The 7,935-nt window shown below is 39.9% G+C and overlaps 1 protein-coding gene across 8 annotated transcripts in view; it reads right to left on the bottom strand.

Annotated features, from left to right (window-relative positions):
• Positions 1-7,935, bottom strand: part of Rprd2 (regulation of nuclear pre-mRNA domain containing 2) — a 60,925-nt gene that overhangs the window by 52,217 nt on the left and 773 nt on the right. The gene's annotated exons all lie outside the window — the stretch shown is intronic.

The raw sequence follows: 7,935 nt of genomic DNA on the forward strand, positions 1-7,935 counted from the left end.
CTCTGCCTCCCAAGTGCTGGGATTAAAGGCATGCGCCACCACCGCCCGGCGTTCCTATTCTTTTTTAAAGATTCATTTTTATTGTTTGTATGTCTGCACCTGTGAATGTTTATGCTTGTGTGTGTGCTGGTGCCTAGAGGCCAGAACAGGGCAATGGATCCCTTGGAGCTGAATTGCAGGTGTTTGTGAGATACCCAATATAGTTTCTGCAACCCAAACTTGGGTCTCATGATAAAGCAACAAGTGCTCACAACTACTGAGCCATCTTTCCAGCCTCTTGGAAAGGACTTTTAATGTTCCAAATGCAAAAGTCTGAGACATCACAAAAGCAACTACACTTACGTATTCATTAACTACTATATGAATGCATTGAAATGTCACAGTGTATCTATGATTTTGTATAATTATTGCCTGTCAATTGAAAATAAAAATAGAGCTAAACAAGGTGGTACACACCTTTAATCCCACACTCTGGAGGTAGAGGCAGGTAGAGGCCAACTTGGTCTACAGATTGAGTTCCAAGACAGACAAAGTTACACAGAGAAACAGTATCTTCAGAAAACAAACAAACAGACTGAGAGATGGCTCAGCAGTCAAGAATACTAGCTTATCTTCCAGAGGATCCAAGTTCAGTTCCCAGCATCCATGTTAGCTCACAAACATCTGTATTCCAATTCCAGGAGATCCAATGTCCTTGTCTGGCCTCCACAGGTAACAGGCATACGTGTGGTACGAATACACACATGTAAGTAAATACTCGAACACATAAAAATAAAATCTTTAAGTACAACTACATCACACTATACCAAACAAATTTTTACAGTTATTTATAATTTAAATGCATTGAAAATATTTATTGAGGAAGTAGATGTAGAGTGAAGTGACTTATAAGCTGGATGCTGCGGTTATGCCTCTCATTCTAGCTGCTTAGGAGGCCACGGCCTAGACAACACTCCATCTCAAAACACAGAAAGTATTTCATGACAAAATTGAATGCAATATCTGCTTCACCTGTATTACTCACATAAACACTGTGTATCTATGGTAATATTGCTGTACTCTTCAAATCTAGTCTAAATACCTGCTACAACAAATAGATTACAAAGAAAATAAATAGTTAAGGGAAGAGCTACATTTCAGAGACCAGACCTTCAGAAAATGGTTCTGGGTCCTTGATAAGTATCATAATCAAAGGTAAGCTAGCAGGCTGAGTTAGCTCAGTGGCACCATAGACCACATGCCTGGCACTTCAAGATTCTAGGTGCAATCCCAAGCCTTTTACCCCACAAAATATATGTGATTGCAGACTGAACTCCCTACTGACCAGCATGCACGCCAAACATTATGTAACCAAGATTTCCTTTTTTTAAAAAATTTTTTATTATTTATTTTATGTATATGAGTACACTGTAGCTGTCTTCAGACACCCCATAAAAGAGCATCAGATCTCATTACAGAGGGTTGTGAACCACCATGTAGTTGCTGGGATTTGAACTCATGACCTCTGAAAGAGCAGTCACTGCTCTTAACGGCTGAGCCATCTCACCAGCCCAAGACTTCCTTTTGTTATTTAATGTAAATAAACCTCACTTTCAGAGGTTTTTATTTAGTATACAGTTTAAATACATTCAGCTTGTTTTTCCTATTTTATTAGATTAAAAACAAACATGATTTTCAAAACATCAAATAATTATTTTTACCACAGTGGGGGAATAAAAAACCCACCCACCCCCAATCCACTGCCCCCCTCCCCAAACTAAAACCTCAAGGCTAGAGAGTCCTGGGTTCTTCTGTAAGGTCCACTTTGGAACCTGAAGTTTAAACTAAGAAATCACTGCATAGTTCAAAGATAATACTGTGATTCCAGGCTAGTTTGGGCTACATAGTCAAAGAAGCAAGCAAACAACAAAAATATGATAATGTCACCCACATGGCAGCTCACAACCACCAGTTCTAGAGGATCCAACACTTTTCTGGCTAGGCAAGCACACACACACACACACACACACACACACAGCATATACATAAAATAAAAATTAAAACTTCAACATTTTCCACAAATAAGTGAGGAAATAACATTTACCTTGGTTTGAACATTATATATAATAAATATATAAGTATACAGTAAGGACACAAGTATGTATAATTTTATGTCAATTAAAAAATATATATTAGGTTCTCAGGGTGTGGTGGTGCAGGTGTGCACCTTTCATCTCAACACTCAGGAGGCTGAGGCAGGAGGATCTCTAAGTAAGTTTAGCCTCCTGGTCTTCATAGTGAAGTTTCATGACAGCCAACAGCACACAGTTCAACCCTGGGTTTTGCTGTTTTAAAAGTTAAGCATAGTAGGACACACCTACAAACCCAACACTGGAAGCAGAAAAATAAGGAATTCAAGGCCACTCTGAAACACATGAAGCCCTAAAAGATGAAAATATGAGAAACAATAACTCAACATTCTAGATAATCTACATGGCTTAGGCTTGAATGATAAGCAAATTATCAAGGATTTTCTGCATTATAAAAATATTGTATGAGTAAGAAAGGCCATGTAGTATATACAGTGGCTGAAAATCCTGGCTTAAACTCAGTTTACAGACCTATTAGCTATGTAGCCAGGGGCAAGCTACATAACCTATCTGTTCCTATTTTCTCAAATGTAAAGTGGATCTCCTAATAACACCGACTTTAAAGAATTATTCCAACTCTAACAGTAGGAGCAGGGCTGTCTCTGACTCTTGCATGCTTTTAGGACCCTTTCTTCCTACTGGATCGCTTTGTCCAGCCTTGATATGAGGGGAGGTGCCCAGTTGTATTGCAACTTGATATGCTGTGTTTGATTGTTATCTGTGGGAGGCCTGCCCTTTCCTTTTCTGAAGGAAATGAGGAAAAGTGACCTAGGGAGAGGGGAGGTGGAACTAGGAGGAGAGAAGGGAGGGAAAACTGAAGTAGGGATGTAATATATGAGAAAAGAATTTAAAAATTATTTTGGGGATTAGTGTGTTATTCTGAGTTACTATGTGTAAAATGCTTCTTAGAACAGAGCATGAGACAAATAGATTACAAGCACTCAACCAAAGACAATTATGAAATCATGTCAGCTTCATGGTGCACTCTGGAACCTGAACTCAAAACCATCCCATAGATGGAAGGCAGCAGCTGTAACTCCAGGGTAGACTGGGCTACACAGTCCAAAAGCAAACAAACAACAACAAAGAGCATGTGCTGTACATGCTGAAGTCTGTATGAAGACCACTGAACTGAACAGAAAGGGTGTCTCCTTGTCTGTTCCTCTTCTCTTCCTCTCTTGTGTTTTCCTGTGGACAGGTTCTGCTTTACTCCTTCCTACCTCTGCTTCCTGGATGCCATGATTACAGGGACGTACGACCATACCTGGTTGCCTACTTTTTGTAAATTTAACTAAAAACAGTTAAAGAATTGTCTAGGGTGATTGCTCAAGTGGAAAAGGAGTCAGCTACCAAGCCTGATGATCTGAGATCCATCCCTGGAACCCATAAGATGGAGGAAGAGAACTGACTCTCAAAACTGTCCTCTGATCATACATGCCCTGTGGCATGGGTGTATTCCCTTCCCTAAGACAAATAAATGCAAAAAAATATTTTTAATAGCTAAATGGTATCCCATGCCCTCTTCTGGTGTGTCTGAAGACAGCTACAATGTACTCATATACATAAAATCAATGAATAATTTTTAAAAATAAAATAGAGGTTTCGAGATACATTTTTATTTTGCCCCAATGGTTTTTCAGAACACCTCCTAATTCACTAAGTTGATCCAATTCTCTCCCATTGACTGAGTGACCCCACCCCTATACTCCAAGCAAAGCTTTGCTGTAACTCTGCTGAATGTTCAGGGTCTCAGTAGTAAACAACTACCATTTCTGTAGGTTAACTCTATACTAAGATCCACACATTATCTCCTTAAACCCAGGCCGTAAACTCTATGAGAGTACAATGCTTCCCACAGATAAGAGATAAAGGCCATGGCTTAAGTTCTATGCATAGTGCATAGATGAAGCAATGGGGCTAAGATCTCATCCTAACTCTAAATCTAAAGCCTGGGTTTTCTACCTTCTTACACTGACTCTTGTTTTACACTAAAATTGGGAGAGAAAAGTGAAATATTAAAAGGATAACCTGGTTAAATTACACATAACTCCTTGTAAAGCCATATCCTGAACCAGCAGACAAATAATCCCTACAGTTTTACTAAATTATAAATATTTTCATAAAAAGGAATTTTAAAAAATTGTTCAAGTTTTTTTTTTGGGGGGTGGGGGTTTATGACAGAACGGCCCAGGTTGGCTTCAAACTTACATACTCCCTCTGCCTCAGAATCCCAAGTGCCACAATTGCAGACATGCACCACCAAACCAGGAACAAGGATTTTGTTAGCCATTTTGCAACATTATTTTGGCAAATAGTTACTGGTCAATATCAAGTGGTTTGGGATATAGAGAGACAAACAAGACACAACCCTGACATTTGAGAAAAATAAGCAATAAAGATATAACAAGTCAATACAGTAATTTAGCATGCTGGAAAAAAAAAAAAATGCTATGCCATCAGGTATGGTGGGTGGAGCATGCCTTTAATCCCAGCACTCAGGAGGCAGAAGCAAGTGGATCTTTTAAGTTTTAGGCCACCCCAGTCTACATAGTGAGTTCTAGGACAGCCAGAAAGCTACATAGTGAGACCCTGTCTTAGGAGAAAAAAAAAAAAATGAAAGAAAGGGAAGATATAATAGCAATTAAAGAGAAAAGGCCATTCTGAGGAGGGGAATGTTTGAGATGACATCTACGTGAGAAGGTGGCAGAATCTGAAGAAGCCTGAGAAGCAGGCAGGACAGGTGAGACAGACTCTTGGAGAGACCACAGTACAAAAATGTATAACCTAACCCTACTGCAACAGGAGATCACTGAAAGGTAAAAAAAAAAAAAAAAATAGAAGCATGAGCTGGCATAGCAGCCAACATCTTTAATCCAGCACTCTGAAAGCAGAAATAGGCTCATCTCTTTTAATTCAAGGCCAGCCTGGTCTACACAAGTTCTAGGAAAGCCAAGACTACACAGAGAGATATCCTGTCTCAAAAAGAAAAAGTAGAGGCATGGTATCTGTTCATACCACAGAAAGATCACTTCAGAAAATCATGGCTGCCAAGTATGGCAGTGAATAGCTACAAACCCAGCAACAGGGAGGCTGAGAGGAAGATACTTGGGCTGGAGCCCAGTGTGGGCTACATACTAAATACCAAACCAGTCAGGGTAACCTAGACTGATGATTGTTACAGACTTGCCTAGATGAAATCAGTGGAGCCTGCCTATGGAATACATCTTCAAGAAGCATGCTTGCTCATTAAATGTATTCCTTTACAATGAATAAAAAGCCTGTTACTGTTATTACACACCGTAAGATTACGGATTCATCGAAAACCCCTCTGGTGACTTAAGATGTAGCTCAATGGTGGTGTTTGCACAGAATTAGATGTACCACAAAATGACACAAATAAAACATATCTATCTACACATCATTCTATATATCTAGTACAGTCACTTAAATTTAACTGAGGTCTAAATGACTAAATAATGGATGTCATTAAAAAAAGGGAGAAGCACGAGTAAAATCAGGAAAATGGACAGAAAGACTGGGAATGCTTGAGCAAACTTAGCAACTCTGTGAAGGTCTAAAAATTAGGTGAAAATACTGGCCCAATACATCAACCTTTTGCACTACTCTGGCTTTATGTATGAGGCAGATAGTTATCACCTGTAAATACAAATGTCCCCAAATTATTCTTAGCCATTTTAGAAAGTTTAAGTTCCACTCCACTATGAAACTGATAGGTCTTAAAAAACCAAATGCATTTCACTTCATTTAAATTAGTAGAATAAAATACTGCCCTCCTACTCTTAGTACCACCAAAAGAAATAAACTCAGACACACACAAAACAGCAGAGACAGGAAAAATTCTGGTTCTAGCATTTCTCATTATTCCTGACTAGAAAAAAAAAGTATAATTGTCTTGTGATCCCACAATGCAGAGATAGAGACCAACTTATTCCTGTAAATATGTAGCCATAGGGTTAAAGCACTAGAGGCCAACAGTAAGGCATGTAAAAATGCTTCATAATTTGGTAAATTTAACATGGTGGAATGTCCTCACATTAGCACTGCTTACTACACTATGTACCCAATACACCAAACACTGTTTCACAAACTGAATGATAGAGCCCAATCTTATCCACATCACACTGTACTGAGTAACCTTTAGCAAGCTGACATTTCTTAGCCCCAGTTTCCTCATGTGTAATTCAGTAGACTATAAAGTATGTTAGAGAAAGTAAGGAAATTGCTGGCATGTGGCAGATACATAATATGTGAGTCTCTGAAGGCAACAGATACTGCAGATTCTAGTTTCACCTCTTGGCAAGAAGTAAACAAAAATCTGGCAACAATAAAATAAGGACTAGACAATCCTGTCCTTTCTCTCCACTATCTTTCTCAGCACTGCATTTCAAAGAATCACAGAACAACTGTCCATCAATAACTTTAAATACAAAAGAGTTCAAATTTGGGGCCTACAATTCTGAAGTTTTACCCACTTGTTCACTAACAAGTAAACTCAAAAATATTATAGAAGCAAAGACAGACGTGGAATAAGAAAACTTAACCGAGCCGGGCGGTGGTGGCGCACACCTTTAATCCCAGCACTTGGGAGGCAGAGGCAGGCGGATTTCTGAGTTCGAGGCCAGCCTGGTCTACAGAGTGAGTTCCAGGATAGTCAGGACTACACAGAGAAACCCTGTCTCGAAAAAACAACAAAAAAAAAAACAACAAAAAAAGAAAACTTAACTGAGTACCACTGGCAAGAGGCTATATAGATAGGAAGCAAACTAAAACTCAAATAAATATGTATGGAGTTGAGGTTATGACTGCTTGAAATTTACTGTGTAGAACACAGACTTGCGGCAATCCTCCTGCCTCAGCCTCTGGAATGACATGAGCCACCACGCCCAGTTTAACAATTCATATTTTTAGGAGACCTCTTTTCTATATTAAAGCAGCGATGTGGGGAGAACCCCACAGGTTGAAGGCAAAAAAGTATAACTTGGGAGGGGGGGTTATATACTAAAACAAATAAATATTTTAAAATCCACATTTTCCATTTTGATTGCCTATACAAACTTAATTCTGTAAAATGTACGTCAGGCGATTAAAAAGTGGCCGGCTATATTTTATACTTCGGTACCAATGATGATTACAGCCTCAAAGTGGTGTCTCATCAGTATCCCGTAGTCTGTATTTTACTATTGCAAACACAGGTAAAGGGAAAACAGGTGGTCGCCTCACAGCTCTGTAGAGCTTATTGCTTCACATTCATCCAGGGAAATCCTCCTTAAAACACATGCCAAGTTTCACCCACAGTAATCAAGAGAAGGCCCCTTTCTATACATATCACAAGTTTCACGTCGGCGGAAAACACTGAATGGCCCAACATAGTCCAGGGAAGTGGACAGCTTAAACCATAGCTTGACTAACCAACAGGAAACTCAGAGATCATTAACACGTCAAGGCCTATAAGAAATAAACGGACGCGACAATTTCCGTGAAGGTTCAGGATAATCAACAACACACCTTACAGGGCTCGGAGGGAAACACGTAAACCTCTATGGGTCTAGGCCCAACGGCCCAAGGTCACGCCAAATGTGAGGCTGAAAATTTCCTAGCTATGAGCCCCCTGCAGATCAGGGCAACCGTGCCTAGGATGGAGTCTGGGCTAGGGAACACTCGCGTCCGATCTTTAATGTGAACCCCAACTGAATGCGGCGGCTCCGTGGGCAAACCCCAGGGTGTTTGGAGCCGCATTTCCTCCAATTTCCCCAGCCTCCCCCTTCCTAGTCGCCCCCACACTCAC

The sequence above is a fragment of the Arvicanthis niloticus genome, chromosome 4, assembly GCF_011762505.2.
Source record: "Arvicanthis niloticus isolate mArvNil1 chromosome 4, mArvNil1.pat.X, whole genome shotgun sequence".
Classification (NCBI taxonomy): Eukaryota; Metazoa; Chordata; class Mammalia; order Rodentia; family Muridae; genus Arvicanthis; species Arvicanthis niloticus.